The following is a 21,247-nucleotide window of genomic DNA, read 5'->3' on the forward strand; positions in this document are numbered from 1 at the left end:
CCCTAATCTGGTTGCAACTTTGAGCTTACTTTGAAGACAAACTTGGCAACTTGTATTTCACAAAAATTATAAGAGATGGAAGTTCCGCACAGACATTATGCTCAGACTACTACCAGTTCTCTATCCAGAACTGTTACATACTCAGATCTAGTTCACTGACGCAGGTACCAGACAGTCAAATGATAGGCAGGAAAGAAGCTGCATGCATGAATTGATGGGGTTAAAGGAAAAATGATTTACTGAAAACCTAAAGTAGGATTGATCATAGAAAGGATTAGTGGGATGTATAAACACATCTGATATCTAAATTAATCCATCTGGGATTAAGAGACCAACTCACTGACAGGAATTCTGGGTAGTATTAGATGAATGACTGAAAAATCATTCTGGATTTAGCCTGGCATTAGATGGCAGGTAACCCTCAGTATGCCTAACTCCATCTGTATTTTTTCAGACACAACAGGAACCAACTTGTACTGGCCTACAACTTGCTTATTATGAATCTTATAAATTTCAGACAACACTGAACAACCTATTCGACTGCAAATGGCCCTTGTGACAAAGGGAGAAAGTCTGGAGTCTAGATGTATATCCTTAAATGGAAACTAATGAGGATTACTGGTAAAACCTTTAGACTTCCTAATCACTTTAGCAGGTTTTGCATGTATTACAGCAATTTGTACTTCAGCCTATAGAGAATGGTATATCCTCAGAGGACAGGAAATACTAAGGCACCAAGTTCTGCTATTGAAAAAAAGAAGAAAAAGACAAGCTAGTCCCAAAATAAAAGGATAGATAAGGAAAGGTATTAATTCAGTGCTCTCATAGGGACACAAAACCAAAGAGCTACTAGGAAAAATAAAAGAATGGAGATAATGGAGGGGTTATTTACAAGTAGACAAAGTACAAATCCATACTTTAACTTATGAGCCTCATCAGTAAGTAAGGTATAGATAACTCAAGATTTCCTTCACTGTAGAGCTCTGTAGATGCAAACAGGACAAAAACTTGCATATTGCAGGATTTATTTTTGTTTTCTGTGGAGTAAGGCGAAAAAAAAAAAGGCACAGGGGAAACACAAGCCCTGTGTGACAAGAAACATCTAACAAATAAATCTAACATGATGCTGCAATGGACACCTACAGTTATTTTCACAGGACTTGCATAGATGAAGAATTAACGTTAATACTATTAACAGTCTTTTTAGAGCTAGCTTCAACAAAACCAGCAGATTTTTCATGCAATAGAAGACCCCACTGATGTAGACAGCACATATTTGCCATAGTTCTCTTTAGGCTGCTACACAATATAAAACCTATATTCCACTGATGATTGCTCCATAAGGGCAGACAGCTTTTAGATACCTCTCAAAGCTTCCTCTTTATGAGCCAGGACCAGCCAGAGCATAGAAACAAAAAGAAAAATACTGTGACTCAATACATAATAGTCAATAATTACTTTTAAAGGGAAAAAGATTACACCCAACTACCTTATCTGAGCTTAGTGCGTCAAGACACTGATGTTGATTGCTTCTGCTTTTTCCCCTCTTCCCTGAGATTTTTATTTTCTACAAAGCTTACTCTCTCCCTCTCAAATAGGCTTTGTTGAATACAGCAGTAACAGTGTTAAATTGTAGTACTCCTAGTTGCCTCTCCTCCCTGCTCACAGAAGGCACCATCCCCACAGCAAACAGGACAGAAATAAAGATCTGCTGACCCTCAACAACTGTTATTCAACACAAATGAGCACTGGTATCAACACAAACTAGAACACCTGGCTGAGATCAGTAACAGCTGAAGAGACAGAACTCCATTTGTTTCTGCTGGCCAGCACTAATGACACAATAAACCAGTAAGGACAGTAGCTTCCCCAGCCACTTCAGCAAGACACAGCAGAGCTCCTCCTCTGCTTTCCACTCTTATTTCACATTCCCCTGTACTAAACCAAGGGGCAGGGATCTCAGGATGTTGGGTAATAGGACTTGGGTTTAATGCATGAATGTTCCCTTTAAACATGGATGAATCATAATCCCTGCAGGTTATGGTTTTCCATACTTGCAAAACCGCTCCTGATGGGATTAATTCTTGTAATAGCATAGCTGATCACTGCCATTAAGCAAATAAAAAAACAAAACACATAAGAAAGCAGATAAATGTATGCAAATAAACAATTTCCTAAGACCTGAAGGGACTCAGTGCCATGTTGAGAGGATGGCACAGTTTTATTTCTTAGCCTAAAATTTAAGCAAAGCATTCAGAAACAAACAAATCTCTCTGCCCACCTGGAGTACTGATTATCTAAGTCCAGCTGCCTCAGTATCTAGGTTGTTTTCCCCTGCCAATCTTCTCCAGACACATTTCCTTTATGGGAGCACCTAATCTGACCCACTGAGTCTGATTACAGACTAGATGTGGCTAACGACGTGGCTAACTATAGACTGGTGTCACCCTGTTGGCAGTAAACTAAATCATTACTCAGCAGAGGTCTTTACAAGGTGGCTCTATATTCCTCAAAACCTTAGTAGATAAAACAGGCCCTGGAAATCACAGACAGACGATAGTGCTGCGATCCTGCAAATGCTTTGCCTTTCAACGACTGATCAGTCAATGTACAACTTCTACCCACTGTACAAGACTGTACAACTTCTATCCACTTTTGCTTCTCTTACACCATAGTTCTCCACCGTACATGTTTTGGTTAACTAGGAAAAGAAAGAAAACCACCTAAATCCTACTTCACTTTTTGCATTCAATCAGCCAACGCATGGTATATTTGTGGAGCAAATATTTCAGACATATTAGAAAGGTCAATGATATACTTAACGAATTGTGAAACAGTTCTGTTTACTCACAGGACTTTCATTTCAAAGGGACAAAATTCTGGTCCTACACATTGAGCCTTGGAAGAATCACAGAGTTCTTGGACAGAGATTATAGGCCTGACAGCTTGATTTATTCATTTTCTTAAAGAGTTGCAAAGGCATTAGATGTGTCTGAATGCTCATGCCTTCCAGAGGAAAAGTAAAAGTAATTTTCCATTTCCAGGATGAAAATGGCACTATAAGTAGTATGTTCTCCCACTTTGATGAAGAAATTCGTTTCCGTACAGACTGCCCTGACTGGAAGGATAAAAAGAATGGAATAGCTAACTAACAAACACTTCTGGTCAGGAGACATGCACAATCAGCAATTTATTTTTCTGCTCCTTACATTCCACTGCTGCTACCAACACAAATCAAGCTAAGCTGAATGGATAATGAAGCAAAAAGCAACAACTGATCAACTTGCTGAAATTTTCTTCAGAAAGAAAGCTTATATCTAAGTATTATTGATACAGAACACAAAAAAACACCATGAAGAATCAGTCAAATTTTATTAAAAGGTTCCATCTAAAGAAAAAGTGGAAGGTTAATTTTGAGAACATTTCCTAGTTAAATTCACATTCTCAGTAGAATATTCATGCTACAGTTTCACTTACAGAGGTGAGCTACAGTTTCACTTACATTTGAAAAAACAATTAAAACTAAAATTGTGAGTTAAGTATTCCTCTTAAAAAAGTGTTCTTAAAATCTGGGGAGCATATTGAATTGTGTATTATGTATTCTCAGCAGTAAGGAGATCAAAAATACAGGCACACAATTCAAGCAGTCTAAGAGCTTTAATGGACTCACCCCTGTGATAAGATAGAAAGGGCTTCTGGGCACCTACAGCTCAAAAGAAAAGGTGAAAAGCTGATAGTTTCATAGTGGCACAGCATGGTCTGACACTGGGATGAACAAATGCATGACAGCTGGTGTTAAGAGTCTAAGTAACTAAGACTTGCCTTTCATTAATGGCATTAATTATGGCATCCTGAGCAAAATCTACATAACTCCAAGATACGTATCTAGAATTTCCCATGCAGTTTCAAATACTGTTCTTCCCTTTGTCCTTAATGGTGGCTATGTAGTTCTGTTAAATGGCTGCTGCATTTCATCCCAACATAATAAAGATAAATAAACAAATAAAAATCCAGCAACAGAAAAACTGTCACCTACTAGTATATAGCCCAAGTATCTGGTTGCACGGTATTTGGAACCATTTCGAAGAGAAGGGGAAAGGAGGGGAGCAGTACCTAAATTAAATATTTCACTTCTCTTTTCTGGGCTAATCCTTAAAAGAAGCCATAATGTGGCTGGCAGTAAACTAAACCCTCATCTCCTCCGCAACAAAATGGTCCTACATCCCTCTTCACGCTAGGGAGAGAGGTGCTGGAAGCCAATCTCAGCATGAGAGGAGCAATTTACCCAAAGCACCTTATGCTTGGACTAATCTGAACAGCACAGAGACTGAGGCATCAGCTCAAAAGGACATAAATTAGAGCAATCCCAATTGACCCTGAAGAGAGAAACGTAACAGTTTAATCTTCCACTGTCCCAAAATCCAGTACTGTACTTCAGATCTTGCACTCTGGAGATGATGATCAGTGCTGGGACATCTATTTAGCTAACAGAAAAAGAGCCCTGAAGACAAAACATATCTCAGGTTTCTCAGTAACCCTCTGCTGCCGACAGCAGTGCTAGACTGACTTGTCACAGAAGACAGCTGTGTCACCAGCTGCCATACATCAGAGGTGGGGGACACAGTTCTAGGACATTTCATACATCTTAAGATATACCAGCAGCATTTATGCTCTCTATTTACTCTGAAACAGAGCATTTAAAATAAAAAAAATTCAGCAAGGATAGCTTACCTCCTAATACCTACTTTGCAGTTACCGTGTTTTTACTACAAGTCTTTGCCATTCCTGGCCAGAGCTGAGGTTGTCTCCTCTAGGTCTGATGCTGTCTGGCAGTCAGTTTGCTGGTTTTCTTACATGGCAGCCATCACTCAAGATGATTTTACTGAGTGCTTTGTTCATTTATTTTGTTTGCATTTACAAGTCTTCAGGTTAAGTGAAAGGCTAAGTACAGATTCAAGCACGCAGTCCATATCTATTTAAATATATGTCAAATTTTTGAAATGCTATCATACCAAAATGCTTCCATCAAATCCTTTATCCATAGGAAAGGAAATAAAAGGAGGCCTAGCCTGAGGTCAAATTTTACAGTCATTAAATGAGCATAGCTCCCACTGACAGCTGCATTCTCTCCCATTTTATTTCATTTCCACAGATGCTGATAAAACAACAGATTTGACTGGTAATTTGCATATTAAAACTAAAGGAAGAAAAACACTGTAAAAAGTGGTTAAAAAAAATACAACAGTTAATTTTTGATCCATAGATCATTGGCCCAGGAAAGTATAATTTGCCTTTTTTTATGTCATCAGGGGACTCAATCCCATGATACCAGTTCTGCCCCCTTCCCTTGTTGGGTCTGCTAAATTATGCTTCAAGGAGTGAAGACTACCAGTTCACCAGCAGCCGCCGGCAGATACATACAGATTCCAACTCAGCACTGCACCTGATATAAACTTAACCTTTTTTTTTTTTTTTAAACTAAATTATGTATTCCAGTTACAGCATTCAGGAAAATTTGTTGGGTGACAAGTCATCCAGGACAATAAATACACTGCTGTCCTGTATCAAGTGATTAAACAATACTCCTATCACTCTCTTATATCATATGGTGGAACTCAATACTACCTGTAAAGGCTTTGCATGCTCTTCTGTGTCACTTGTAAGAAGTGACAAAACAAGAGAAACTATTACAAATAAGATCTTGTTATCACCTTCTCATGGCACTGGGTTACTGGACCCAGACTAGGTAGATCCAGTACAGTCCACTTAGAGTAGGGGAAAACACAGCAACCAACCTTCATTTAAGAAGATACTGACTTTAGCAACAAAAAAAAGAAAGTGTAAGCTAGTGACTACCAGTAGATTATCTTTTATTTCATGCCTGTCTACAATGCTTTTCTAAGTCTTCTGATATTCTGATGATCAAATTTTCATTTGTTCATAGAATAAAGCTTTCTCTCCATCTAACAAATTATATACCACTAAACATTACTGCTACCCAAGTGCCTTGTAACCAAACTCTCCCAGTAGGATAAGAAATCAGTCTTAATTTTACAGATTAAGATTGCATAATTAAAATTATTTATTCCTGCATTGGATCAAAAAATTACAATTACTCCCCACTCTCTGCAAATGGAAAAGGGTAACTGGATTGTAATATTTTTTTTAATTAGCATTTTGATTACAGTTTGCACAAGTTATTTTGATAGTCATGATGCAATTTATTTGTAGACTATCCAAAATAAATTGCATTTTATTGATAAACTATATTAAAATTTTAAAATGTTTTATTTTATATTTGAATGTCATTTCTACACAGGCATAGGAATATAAGTTGAAAACAAAGGACTGCTTTTGACATGCAATTGAGAGAGGTTTTTGTTTGGGCTTTTCTTTTTAAAAGGAAGAGAAAAAAAAAAAAGAGAACAGTTATCTGTCATGCCCTGAAGTAAGCTACACTTAAGTTTTATAAAGAAAAACAAAGGCAGAAACTAGGAGAAATACAGAAATGTCATTTTTCCCCTTGTTCTCCCAGCATTTCTGTCATTTCTCATTTTTCTGGTCTAAGAGTTTTTCAAACTGCCCAAAGGTTTGTGCAATCAACTTATTTGCAGCTGCCCTATCACCATCAAAAGCAGGAGACAAGACATATAATGAGACAGTTTATCTAAACTTTGTTACTTTTCATTTGATTTCCTTAGTCTAAAACAGCATGCTCAACTACACTTCAAACTTTCATCTTCTTTTCCTCATCACCGAATTAATAGAATTTGTCAGGAAAACAGCCTCAAAAACTGAGGAAGAAAACAATTAAGACAGCAGAATGAACAGAAGGGCTGTCAACTTCACCTCCAGCTTTCCAGGCTATCAGTGCCCATCCTTTTCATCCTTATTAAAATATTCTCATCCTGATCCTTCTTACCTACCTCCTCCTTCAATTGTCCCTGGCTCTCATTAAAGGAACTACTTAGTCTTTCTTCCCACAAAGCTAGATTTCCACCATTTCCAACATAAGCTTTCTCTAGAAAAAACACTCTATTCCCAAATCTTTCCCAGATAAACATGGTAATTTTTTTCCATATAGAGGCAGAAATTCTCTATGAGGCTGTACCTAAAATGCTCTGGAACAGTTTTATGTACTCCACTAAAAAAAAAAAAAAAAAGGCAGGGGGGGAGACATTTTCCAGCCAAAAACTCTATACTTTTGCGTTGAAAAGAATTAAACCTCCTCCATTCAGTGTGAAGAATAACATTACATTTTAGCTTAAGATAGGAAAATACCAGTTTAAAAGACACAAAGAACAAAAGGAAGAAATGCTGAACGCATCATTTCATTATATGGCAATACATAGTTCTAAACAGGTCATTAAATAATTCTTAATGATACTGTGTAACAACTAAGCCAAAAAATAGGAAACTGGGCTGTCAAGCAGCTGAGAGCACAAACAAAAGTGCTCCAGCACCTTCAGGGGTGGAGGCACGGGAGAAATCAGAAGAAATCTTGCAAAAATTTCTTCAAAAAAGACATTCAAATCACAACTCACAGAAAGACATTTATAAAACCACCTGTGTGTTCTGGTTTTAATAAGGATCCAGATTTAAAACTGAAGACCTTAACCGAGGTCAATCTCTTGGTCTGATCTGCACCTTCTGTTCCAGTTAAGTCATCAACTATGACCAGCAAACTGCCCTGCAGAGTGAAATTCTTATGAACATACATCTAAGGAGACAACTTGCCCACTATGTGCTACTTCTACTTATGCACTTCTGTGAATGAAGAATAAAGCTGTAAAGTATAGAGTGCCAGGGACAGACCAGCACAGAAGTATGAACTGTGACAACCCTGAGTTTATTGTAGTGCTGACACAGAAGAGAACTTTCAGCTTTATTTTTCAGGATAAAGGTAATTTTTAAATCTACAAATATAGATCTTAATCTAAATTCCTTCCAACTCAGTGTTTGTTTAGTTCCAATGTAATCAAACTTCTGTCAGACACATACAAAGGAAGATTTTATACCTTAACCTTTAAGCAAAGGGTGATTAATAAGCACCAAAACTCCAAAGGAACTATGAGAGATATCTAACCTACCTCATCTGCAAAAATGACTTCAAGCTATTTCTTATGACACTGAATTAAATACTAATGTTCCTTAATATTACTCTTAAGAATTCTCACGTTTTAAGTATTAAATCCACAACTAAAAGTAAGATCGGAAAATTACTTGCAAAAAAAGTGTTAGATAACTATGCCCTCTAATAACATGAATTTGAAGTTGAATCTAGTTGCTATTATCAAAAGTAACCGCCCCAGTGAGCTAGAAGAGATACACATGCACATGCTTGGACTCAAAACATTTACAAAATGATGTGAGAGAGGCACAAGGTAGTGGTACAACCAGACACACCAGGAAAATTGTTACATACTGTTAATATAGCGTAAGCACAGCAGCAGAAGCTTCTTATGAGAATGCCCATTTCTCCCTGTTGGTCTCACAGGCATGCCTATGTTTTCTCCCTTGCTGGCCTTCGGGCACTCAGATTTATATATGTTCATTTATACATGAGCACTCAGTTCTAGCTTTTTCTCCCCAACTACAGTAAAACAGTCAGTGACTAATGCATCTACACAGACCAGTAAGAATGCAATTAATTTATGAAGTAATGCTGCTATTTGCAAATACCACATCGCGTATTCTGTAACAATTTAGGAAACCAAGTACAAGTAAAAACGTTACTTCAAACTGAAAGCTTAAAGTATTACATTGATTCATTCTGAATTTTTAGGCTAATGGTGATTTTAAAGTTTTGGATTTGGCAGCCCTAGTTAATAGTCCAGCCTCAAGCCCGCACAAACACTCATCCTTACTTGAGCAACTGAGTGTTTCCCCAGGCAATCCAGCCATTTCCATACACTTCCCACATGCTAATGAGTATTTTCAGACAGTAATGCTGTAGCCACGATGGTGCAATAACAGACAAGACAAGGCTTGCAGGCCAAGATGGCATCCACACCACCATAAACTGCATAAACTAGCGTTTGCTTGATTGCACAGACGATGTCCTGCTCAAGCTCACTCAGAGACGAGTGATGACTGTCCAGAACAACTTTATTATTTTTTTTTAATAATTTATCTATTAGTTTCTATGAATATTTTGAAAATGTTGAAAGTGCTGGACCTGAAATCACACCTACTGAGACTATACTTCATACAGAGCTTGAAGGCCTCACCTGCCTCTTCTCCCTGATCTTCTTTCCTGCCCTTAAAAAAAAAAAAAAAAAGCAAGCAGCAAATTTCCCATCTGATGCTCTCATCCATTCACTTCTTATTCCTCAGCCTTAATTATTCTGTATAGTAAATTACAGGAGGAGGATGTCTGGCTTTATCCTATTATCCCAACCACATATGGTATTATTTTATCTGGTCATAACATGCAGACTAGTAAGGATGCAGACTAGTAAGGGACGACAGAAATTTATCAGGCCGTTCTGAATCCCCTAACCAAATCCCTGGATACATTGCGGAATAAAAATCATAGTAATGCTGCCCAGGTTAACTTGTCTGCTGATTAAAACTCCTATTCCCGGTGGAGTTTTGAGGAGACTGAATGCCACAGGAGTTACTAGGAAAAAAAAAACAACTGGATTCACACTAATTTTGTAACACTTTCAGCTTTGGGAGCAGATGTCTCTCTCAACACAGTAACCAAGGGGAAATATGGCAAAAAATATTCTCAGATTTTTGTATCTCAGATTAAAAAACCCTCCATATTTTCCTCCCTTCAAAAATAATTGGTCCTTTCCCTCTCACATTGCCTGATATTGAAGAGCCATTCATTCCAAATCGCATAGAATACAAACCAGGGCAGCTTCAAGCTTCAAAACTGTTGGCTTCACAGTTGTCTAAATTCATCCCCTACTCCAACATGGCACTGCAGCTCACAAAATGCTTCTTGAACAACAATGCATTTTCCACGTGATTTGGGATTTGTTCTCTGGTATGCTAATATAAGTTAACTCTGTGATTCTCAAATGTCTGTCTGCTTTTACTCTGCCAGTTGTAAAGTTATTTGTATCTTTACTATGGACCAACACTTTTTTTTTTTTTTTAATAATTTTCCAGACTGTATGGTGACTTGCTTACTATTCATTCTTTCCTAGCCCAATTAAAAAATGATAAAAAATCTCCACTGGATGCTGTAATTAGATAAAGAAATAAATTCTAGAGGTTGGGTTGTGGTTTTTTTCCTTAACTTTTAAATACCTAAGCATATTTTCTAGCAGTCAATATCTCATTAAAATTACCATTATCCATAAATGAGATAAAATATTTTTTTTTCAAAGAAAAAGCCTTATCAGACTCATTGGTAGAAGTTAGAAAAAGCAAACTTTAATTAGCTATTTATCATCAAGACCAACAGAGAGGTAGTTTTATACCTGTGGAGTACACAGTAAATACTAACAAAAATGTCGTAAGGTATTTATCTTCCAATAAACAGAAGAAAATGCAATTCCTGCTACAGATGTCAGGTTTCTCCTTATTGGGAAAAGGAAAATTAAATATTTTATGATGATAAAAAAGGAATGAAGTACCAGGTAGTTAGGATAAAAAACCAACAGCTTTTGCACACCACACTCTTTGTACATTCTTAAAGTAATGCCAAAGAAACTTTAGAATGTTCCCTTTCTGAAATGTTGCACTTATAGGCAAAGTGTTAGTGTCTGTAGAAAGACTAATGGTTTTCCAACATATTTCTTTGATAAATGGGTTAACTTAATTAGATTTTTTTCTTTCTTTTTTTTTTTTTTTTTTTTTTTTTAATTAATTTGGTCCCTTGCCTGGAGCAGCCAGCGTTGTTTACCCACAATGGCCATGAAATTCCCTGTGTTTGATGGTTTAATTATCTCCTCCTTGCCTGGTAATTCTTTTAAGGCATTTCTTTTTTTTTTTTTTGTGCAGCATAGCAAACAAAAAGAATTATCTGTCTGTCTTTCTCTGCTCAATCTTATGAACTTACTTACACTTTGCGTCCGCCTCTTGACATATGATGACTTTTAAGGTGATGGACTAAGGCAGAGTTTATTTTAAATATAGTATAAATTACTTATTTTCAGTTACCTGAGCCACTGCAGTCCACGACCAATACAGACACCTGCTACTCACCGATATTACAAGGTCTGAATTTTGTTTACTCACTTGGTTCATCGTCTGTCAGATAGAGAAAATTCTACCGAGAAGAGCACGGCAAGTTACATGCAACTCCCACCTCAACTCTACGTCCTGGCTTACACTGTCTGATTCTGTTAGTAGTCTGGGTATGATAAGAACTAGGTCTGAAAGCTACAAATATCCTTCACAGGGCTAGAATGGGAACGACACTACTTGGACAGAAACAGAACTAGTTGAAATATCACCATGTATGAAGAAAGAGCAAAAACCAGTATCACTGATGGTAATAAGAGGGTAGGTTAACTGTAGTATGTCAAAAACTTTACATTTACAATTTTTCTTCACTAATGAACACAGGCATGCCGAACACTTCTTCTTAAGTTCCAAAAAATAACTATGTGCACTTTTCATCAAAAAAAAAAAAAAAACACAACAAACAAACAAACAAACACACCACAAAAAACTGTCTGCTTAACAGTGTGTGAGAACAGGATTTATTTTAGTTCAGGTCTGCTTGACCAACAGTAGTTCTACATATAAAATTTCAATTACATCTTCATTAAGAATTGAAAGAAACTAAACTTGTTATTATGAACAAATTAGAACAAACTAAAAACTTTCTGTCTATCTCCCAAATACCCATCAAGACTAACACTATGGGACAGTTTGCAAAACAAATCCTGATCACTGAATTACCAAATGGTTTGGATTGGAAGTGACCTTTACAGATCATCTAGTTCCAAACTGCCTGCCGTGGGCAGGGACACCTTTCACTACAACAGGTTGTTTAAAGTCCTGTCCAACCTGACCTTGAACACTTCCAATGATGGGGCATCCACACAACTTCTCTGGGCAACCTGTGTTGCCCAGTGTCTCACCATGCCCGTGGTAAATAATTTCTTCCTTATGTCCAATCTAAATCCACCACCTTTCCACTTAAAATGATTACCCCTTGTCCTATCACTACAGGCCCTGTTAAAAAGTCTTTCTCCACCTTTGTTATAAGCCCCCTTCTTATAAGTATTGAAGGGCCACAGTAACGTCTCCCTGGAGCCTTCTCCAGGTTGAACAACCCCAACTCTCTCAGTCTTTCTTTAGAGGAGAGGTGTTCCAGCCCTTTGATAATTTTTGTGGACCTCTTCTGCACCTGCTCCAACAGGTCCATATCTTTCCTGTGCTGAGGACTCCAGAGATGGATGCAGTGCTCCAGGTAGGGCCTCACCGAAATGCGAGTCCGAGCCTCAGCCCAATGAGCATTTTCAAGATTGGACCTATAGTTTCTTCCAAGATCTCTGACTATCCTGTCCCTTCTGTGCATTTCCAGAATCAACACAAAAAGGGCTAGATGACTAGTATTTTTTTAAATTTAATGTTTATATTTAATTTGTAAATTTAAAATTTAAATTAAGAAAATTTTTTAGAAAACAAACCCCAAAAGCCAAGATCTTACAAAGTGGTTCCTTGAGCTTCAGTAAACTCAGAGCACTGCAAACGGGGTCAGAATCTGCTCCCATTACTTAGGGAGGTGAGAGATATGTGACATTGCTGACTATACAAAGGCTCTTTTGAATTATTTACTACAGCAGAACTAACAAATCATCTGGATGTAAAGGCGCAACACTGCTCCAAATACAGAAATGAAAAACTACGGCCATAACTGACAGGCTGGTATTGTCTTTTAAAATTGCTCTAAAATATATCTTCTGCTATGTTTTCAGTATTCTTGCACTTTGTAATTCAATTTTCTTAAAAATATTTCTTCCTTCACCTTCAAACTATAGTTGGAGACATTGCTCTTTCAGAACACAAAAACAGATTCTCAAAGATGATGTTTTTCAGAACTTAGAAAGTATCTATCAAGAACATAAATTCCCACAAATGTGGGCTACATCAGTATTTTATTTTAAATAGGCAAAAGGTACGTAAGTTTTGGGGTGTTTTGGTTTATTTTTTTTCCCCCAACCGAACAGTTCATGAGGACAAAGCTAGTCATATTTTTGTATTTAACAAAAAGATGTAGCCACAAACATCAGGTAAAATTCCACTTTACCTGTACTATGTTGTTTTGATGAACTAGATCAGACAGAGGAGGAAAAAAAAAATTTGATCACTGCTTCAGGCAAAATGCCCAAGCATGCCATTCTATTGTAATACACCAAAATTGATTGTTAAGGTAATTTCAGCACACTGAAAATGAGTAACTGTAACTTTTCTTTTGAAAAAGAATACAGTTTTCCTGCATTCTCTGGTTGATATAAATCTTAATAAATATTCACAGATAACTCTAGGACACCTCATTAGCAAGCTGTTCAACAAGTTGAGCAAGTGCTGAATTAGGTATTTTAAATAATTATTATACATGTATCTTCTCATACTAATATGGAAACAATTGTAGCATATTTCCTAGTGGAACATCAGATTTATTTAAACATGATAGCCAACAAATGCTACCCCCTGGAAGAAGAGCGCAATGTTTGGCTGTACTAGAAAAATAAGTGGACAACTCCAGACGGGTTAGCTTCCCTTTGTCCCCACGGCTCAGGTAAGAGGTGATTTGCTCCCAGGAGCTCCAGAGGCTTAAATCTGGGACTCATCACCTTGTTTCCAAGATCAGTATCAGCAATTCCTCCAACTCGCACCCATGACCACAGGTAACAGAAAAGAAAGCTTTATCTGCAACTGGCAACTAAATCACCTAAAAAAAAAAAAAAAAACCAGAGGAATTTTCTCCTACACGTGCAAAAAAGTTTTTACCTTCCTTGTAACACCACACTATGAAGAACCGTAAACTTGGAAGGTTACTTCAGTAGTCTAATGCATCTTTGGTCACACAGCATGCCACAGGCATGATACACTCAGTAGCATCCTAAACACTTAGACAGCCACGAGATCCATTCTCAGGAGTAAAGTTTCAGAGAACAAGAGAAAAAGCACATGGTCCTCAAACGATAGCCAAGTGCTAACCCAGAACAAAAATATCAGGAAACTGCATGACGAACCTCCAGGTTGGGGAAGGGGGCGGGGACTGCTACCATCACTCCTGCATAGATCAAGCCTCCTCAGCTCTTTTAAGAAATGCAACCCTAAAATGGACAAAGGGATTTCAGTTTCCCATGATCACAGTTGGAGGTAAGAGCATTGGACGCCAGATCACACAGTTAATTTCTGGAGTATTTTTATAGGGGTCTAAAATAAACTGCCATTTAATCTTGCTTCAGTGTCTGTACTCCTTTCGCCCTGTGAGTCAGTCGGTGACTTCTCACAGTATGCTTTTGCCAGGGATCTGCTCTGTCAGGTTCCCAACACCTCTAGAGCAGTCTTCAGCTGCAAATTGTAGGACAACTCCTATTCACATTAATATGGGCATCCACAACCTTTTTTTTTTGGGGGGGAATAAACTGAAGTTTAACATGCTTTTTCTTTTGTGCAAGGTTACCACAGTTTGTCATTCAATTAAGAATGTTAATCAAAACAAACAAACAAACCAACCATCTGTGAATGCCGAGCCAAAAAGATCCAAACTGAGATGTGGTATCTCAATTTACACTTGGAGTTCACGCAACAACTAAGATTCTGAACTGCCAAGGAGCATTTACACAACATTTGCTTTGCTGCAATCTATGAATGATAAAAATTAAAGCTGAATTTTCAAAAGACTAGATAAATGTAGAAGGACACTTCTTACTGTGTCCCTCAAAGACCCGTATACACACATGCAGTATGTCTCCAAGCATAGGTTTGCTGGAACAGCTACATCTTCTGCTGGTAAATCTTTCACATTATCTTCAAAATACTGATATTACAGCTATCAATGGTACCTAACATTTTCTTCTGACAAAAGGATTACAGTAGTAGCAGCAAAGCAAGGAACAGGAAGCACAGAACACTCCTACTGTTTTACAGTACTTTTCTATCTTCTACTTAAAAGGAATCATTATCAGAAGTTGGGATTTTGTACAATATTCTTTCCTCAAACATATTTAGCATGTCCTGACTTATACCTTAAGCACGTACAGTCTTCCTAACTTACCACTAGATTGATTACTGATCAATTTTATTGCAAAGTTCTACGTATATTTACATATATATTTTGACAGTCTGAGTACAGTTAATAATCCCAGCATGTGGATAGCTTTGCTTTTTTCATATGCAGTTCCAAAGAAGCTATTGTGACTAGGCTTTTCATTTTTGTCAGAGAAAGAAAATCCAATTTATAAAAACGTAAAGCTTTCACAGTGTTACATCAAACTGCTTTCTAATTTCACTTGCAAATATATAACAAAGCAGTTCAACAACTATGCACACAACCTTTATAGGTTCGGTCCTCTCATCCCCCTTGCTTTTTATGCTTTAGTAGGGAAATCTATCTCTAGGCTATCACATTTGATGGTACAGAAACTGATTTAAAGGTTTGTTGTAAATGTTATTTTCTTCACCTTGATCAGAATTTTTGTATAGTCAGACATTGCTAAAGGAAAACTTTGAAAGCACTCCAAGGTTTACTAACAAAGGATGTACTTTGCTCACAAACAGCTATCCTAACGCCCATTCTCACTGAAGCCCCCTTGCAATGCTTGATTAACATTAAGATGCGTTTGGGTTTTTTGAGACTCATACATTGTACCATTTTCAAAAAGACTGACATCACAGCAACTGGTTTTATATATATCACTTCACACACATAGACACTTTCTGTAAGGGAAAGAAAATAAATGGTAACAATACATGCAATATGAGATCAGTAATTTGCCTTGGAGATTATGTACAATCAAATTTATTTTATTTTAAAAAACCCAACATATACATACCAGATCATCCTAGGTGAATGATAAATAGTCACAATACAGCTATAAAATATTAAAATGAACTCTCACCCATTGTTGTTTTATTAGTTGATGGCTTTTGTCCTACAGTTTTAAAATATACATCTCAAATAACATTTAAAAAAAAAAAAAAAACCACGTGGTTTTCCTAATCCATAACTAACTACAAACACAAGCCAGCTAACCAAGACTAAACTGTAGACTGAATTTACAGTATGCCAGCTATCTTACAGTAACTGCCCAAACATATTCTCTTACTCAAAACAAGGTAAATTCAAGAGAGACTTAGACCATGAGAAATAAGTGACCTCATATTTAACAGGAGTACATGCAGTAAAAATACGCTTATCTATGAACTGAGACATAAATGTGGCAGCTTCTACTGGGTTTGTTAAGAATTCCAAATGTCTTAGAGCTTCTTCATATTTTACACTGCCATCTAGTGTAGGCTATATTCATACATTCCAGGCTTCCAACTGTCAGCAGCTGAGGTATCCAAAACCAAAAAAACTTCCATAAAAACAGCAGCCACCGCTTTTGTTTAAATTACCTAGAAGCTACCAATTCCTAGAAGGAAAAGGCTACACTAGCCAGATGAAACAAAATACCAAAACTTAAAGCTATCTGACACCAACAGTAGGAAAGTCAAAAAGAAAACCTAGAGATACAACAATTAACAATAATATACATATATTTTTAACTAGATGGTTAAACAATTATCCAATATGATTCATTTGAATGGGGGAAGAAATACTCAACCCACACACTTACTTGGCTAAAGCAAAAAGGCACTTTTCATACACACTCCAACTTTTAGATTATTAATTTGAAAAATTAAAGATCTCATCAACCAAAAGTATATTTTTAAAACTATAAAAATAGTAGACTGACGTTACTCTGAACATCAAATACAGTATTTCCTACTCTTTGTACCAAATTCTGTTCTCATTTACAGTACAAACTGGAATAACCCATTCAAGCGATATATTCCAAAATTATGTCACTATAGCAGAGAAAATAATTTCATCCTATGAAACTCAGATCTACTGATACCCGTTTTCTTTAGCCATTTACACATACACAAAGCAAACAAAATCCAGGCAGAGCAGTGATGTTACTGCTATAATAGAAACACTGTACAATACCAAAGTGTTGATGCATTCTGCTTAATGCTCCATTTGCACAGCAGTAAATACACAAGATACCAAGTCGCACTTAGCGCCTAGACTTTTATACCCATTTTCATGTTTTTGAGACATTTTCATAACAGAAATATGCACCCTAGGTTCGGTGCATCTTACTAGCATTGCTATAATGTGCTAATATCATAGTTTATAAATAAACAAACAATACAAAAACCTGATGGTACATGAGAAACTGTCAAAATACAATAAGAGCTTATTTCCCACAAGATTTTCTCCCTCTTAATTGTCCATTAGACATCCACCTCTTACAATTACAATAAAAAGGGAGTTTTTTTAGTGCCTCATATTTGGCACTATTTGCCAAATTAGCATTTTTGCAGCAAGCAAGAAACTCCTATTGACAAGTGTACAGCTAAGAGAATGAAAGAAATTGATAAACGTGGGAAGTGTTTTAGTTATGTATAAATGGTAAGTTTAAGAGAAAATGCTCCCCAGACAGTCTTAGCCCAGACAGACTTTATTACTGTACTGATGATAAATTTTCTCTGAGGTCACAAGCATAGCGTGAAATTTCATAGAAACAGGACATACACCAAAACAAAAAAAATCCACCAAAAAATAACAGATGGATTTGATTTTTAATGTCATGGCACATAGTAGCAGAGCACAAACTCAGCCTAACAAGAAATGAACTTGATAAACAGCATCACATTAAACAACTTTGACACCGTACTATGTCAAGTAAGCACCATTAGCTTGTGTTGTCTTCCATATTTTCATTAGATAGAGCCTTCTTCAACATTAAGAACAATCTAAAGGAACCTGTGGGGCAAATTCACTGACAAACAGGAAGAGGCTTAGTTTGTCAGGGTGAGGCAAAAAGCCTATTAGCATCCTAACCTATGGAAATCAGTGTTGAAACCTCCCGTGCAACTACAGAGTTGAAACTACTGTAAATGGAAAAACTGTCATGCCCAGTCTCTTCTGGATTCAGAAGGGTAGTAAGTTCTATAAAACTTCGATCTCAAACACCTTAGAAGCAGAAATAATTCTACATTTTTAAATAGTGCCACTAAAGACATTGACATCAAACAATTTAAAACCCATTGCTGAAATGTGTAAGCAAACTTTATCATTGTAAACTTGAAAAACCTACAGAGTAAGCAAATACAATTTGTTCTATTCACTCCCTCTTAAAAGGCAAATTAATAAACGTATCGTGTACAGCATAAGATGCCCACTTCACTTTTCAGTATGTTGTCTCATTATACCTTGCCAAAAAGGTATACAAGACTTGGAAGACAGACAATATATCCTGTCTCCTAACAGCAATTTTCAATAGTAAAATGCATTGTATAAATCTGATTTGCTGTTTGAGATTCTGCCCATCTTTAGATAACTTATGATGACAGAAGAAATGGGAAAAACACCTCTTCCCTGAAACGCTCTGCTATTGACCTGAACAAATTAACTGAATCTACCTTTGCAGGTTATGGGGAAAATATACTGAAGAATCCTCCATCATTAATTTATAGTTTTTTCACTTCTTAATACTCAGCTGGCAAGCAGTTAACATAGTCTTCCAAAGAGCAGGAAACTAAAATTCACAAACCTTAACTCCTTTTTAGCATTGCCAGCGTCGATTTTGTATTAAGACAAGCAAGTCTTTTTAATTAAAATCCTCTATCACTGTGAAGGCATCTACGAGCTAGAGTCCAGCACCACCGCCCTCAAACCTTGCACAATCCAGCTGGCCTTTCAAGGTTTGTCTCAGGTTTTCTGTAAGAGATCAACTATCCACAGACAGGAGAGCCTGATAAGCTAACTGACCAGATCCTTACCTGGATTTTACCTGGATTTTTTAAGAAAAAATTCTAAAGGGCTGCAAGAGCAAAATCAACTGTGACTGCTCCTAAAGAATGAGATGGAGAATCTGGGACAAAATTGCAGACAGACTACCAGATTTACAGGTGAAATTAGGAAGCGTGGGGAGGACTCCTAAACCCTGGGTAAGTAGTAGGAAAAGACCAAAGGCTTGGTGAGGCCAGGACTGCCAACTCTCCCCAAATAACATTTCAGCCTTCCGTCCACACCATGTTTTGACACATGAAGTTAGATTTCCAAGTTATTTTAAAAAACCAAGGAAAAGTATTTCATAGAATTTGATTTATATCGGTCCAGATTACTTCGGAAGAAGGAATCCTTCCTCAAAAGTGTGATAAGTAACATTCGTCATTCATCAATGGAAACAACAAAATATTAATGTAACGCAAAAAATTTTATAAGCCAAACACAACTAGCCCTTCCTAAAAATTTCTATCAGTCAGAGCATTTGGCATACAAGAAAGGTTATGAAAATATAAATTAGGGAGAGAAACATTGCTAACTGCCCAAGTGTTTAAGAATGCTAGTTCAAGTTATCATAAATTTTGAAGAAACATTAATGTTGGAAGTAATCGTCTGCCTTTCAGTTTGTCTCACTTAGCAAACTTTCTTACTTTCTCCTGTAAATCAGTTACATAAATCCAAAAAGTATTGTTTTTGTATTTCTCTGCAGGAGTCATATGCTAAAAATACACATCCATAACAAGCTAAATAATTCAGCAGACATATCAATCCCACTACTGTTCCTCAAAATTCATAGTGAATTCAGGCCTAGGCCTATTCAAACAATTACTTCACTTGCAAACTATCTTCCAGCCTCCACTCTTTACTGCCAACCAGCAGCACTGTCCTCCACAGACTGACTTCAATGCTCCAGGCAGGTGATCTACTCCTGGGTTTTTTTGGTGGTTTGATTTTGGTGGATTTGTGGGGTTTTTTTATCTCCTTGTAGTACAGTAGACCAGGTGCTTCCAGATACAAGCACAGTATTAACCATGCATTTTGATTCACAAAACCTTCACTTGATGTTGTGAAATCTTCAGGTCGGATCAGAAGATAAGGAGACAGTCATAAGGGAGGATCTGTAGGAGGCACCTGGATACACCTGCTCAAACTGATATACCTTAGCCTGAGGAAGACAGAACTCTTTGATCAAAAAGAACTAAGGCAGCCTCACAGATAAGTCTCTCCAGAGAAACCAGAGCAAAAGAGAGATCAGGAGCACTTGCAAGGTTTGAGGAACCCATGGAGAACTGGAACTTGAAGCTTTAAGTAGTCCAAAAGAGCCAGTAAAAGAAAAGCTTCATTTTAAAGAAAGATTTAATCTTATCTTGAGCACTGTAGAAACTGTCAGAAAGCAGAGGAAAAAAAGCAAAAATAGGGCTCTGAAGTAGTAACACCGCCACATGCTCCCACTAATGTGATCAGGGCTGTAAAAATCTCACGGGGCTAATTTCTGCCCATATTAATCTTGTGGCTTGTATCTTAATTTTAGTGGAATTATCAGAATATGTGAAGTAAACAGCATTCAGTCCTGCATGGATAGTTACAGTAATGAGGACTTGCATGCACAAACCCTATCCGATATACAGGTTCACAGGACAAAAAAACCTAAGATACCGCAGGGCTTTAAAGCTAATTCAAATTTAATCAAGTAAAGTAAAAATAACACTTAAAAAAAATAATCAAATGGCTGAAACACTGCCTTTTTAAAGGCTTCACACTTATAAATACTTATCCAAATATAAGAAGATTTGTTAGTAACCAATTATTTACATAAACTCTTGCTTTGATACAGACCAAGAAACAGACATTTTCCCCCATCATTCTTGCGATGTAGACATCCTTTAAATAGAGATAGAGAGTGTCTGTAAACCAGTGAAGACTGAAAATTAGTCTCGTTTTTGAGACTCAAAGCCAGATTTAAACGGCATATATATGGACTGATTTTAGGATATCTATTTTAACACATCATTAATGGGTAAATAAACAAGTAAATTTCTTCTGGCAAGGAAGAGAAATGGAACCATAATTACGCATCAGATGAAGATATAGCTCCACAAAGACTTCATCCTATTATTTTTATTCCAGATAAGGCACCGGGTTCGATTTGGGGACCAGGCAAGCAGATAGCACAAGGTCTGCCATCCATGCTTCAAAATCTGAATGTCATTTTGGGAAACAGAAAACAGAGCTCCACTTGAACACAGTTCAGAAATTAAATAT

General features: G+C 36.9%; 1 protein-coding gene across 4 annotated transcripts in view; it reads right to left on the reverse strand.

The window, feature by feature from the left end:
- INPP4B (inositol polyphosphate-4-phosphatase type II B) overlaps positions 1–21,247 on the reverse strand; it is a 497,007-nt gene that overhangs the window by 404,960 nt on the left and 70,800 nt on the right. The gene's annotated exons all lie outside the window — the stretch shown is intronic.

Source organism: Rissa tridactyla, chromosome 5 (genome assembly GCF_028500815.1).
Source record: "Rissa tridactyla isolate bRisTri1 chromosome 5, bRisTri1.patW.cur.20221130, whole genome shotgun sequence".
Lineage (NCBI taxonomy): Eukaryota > Metazoa > Chordata > Aves > Charadriiformes > Laridae > Rissa > Rissa tridactyla.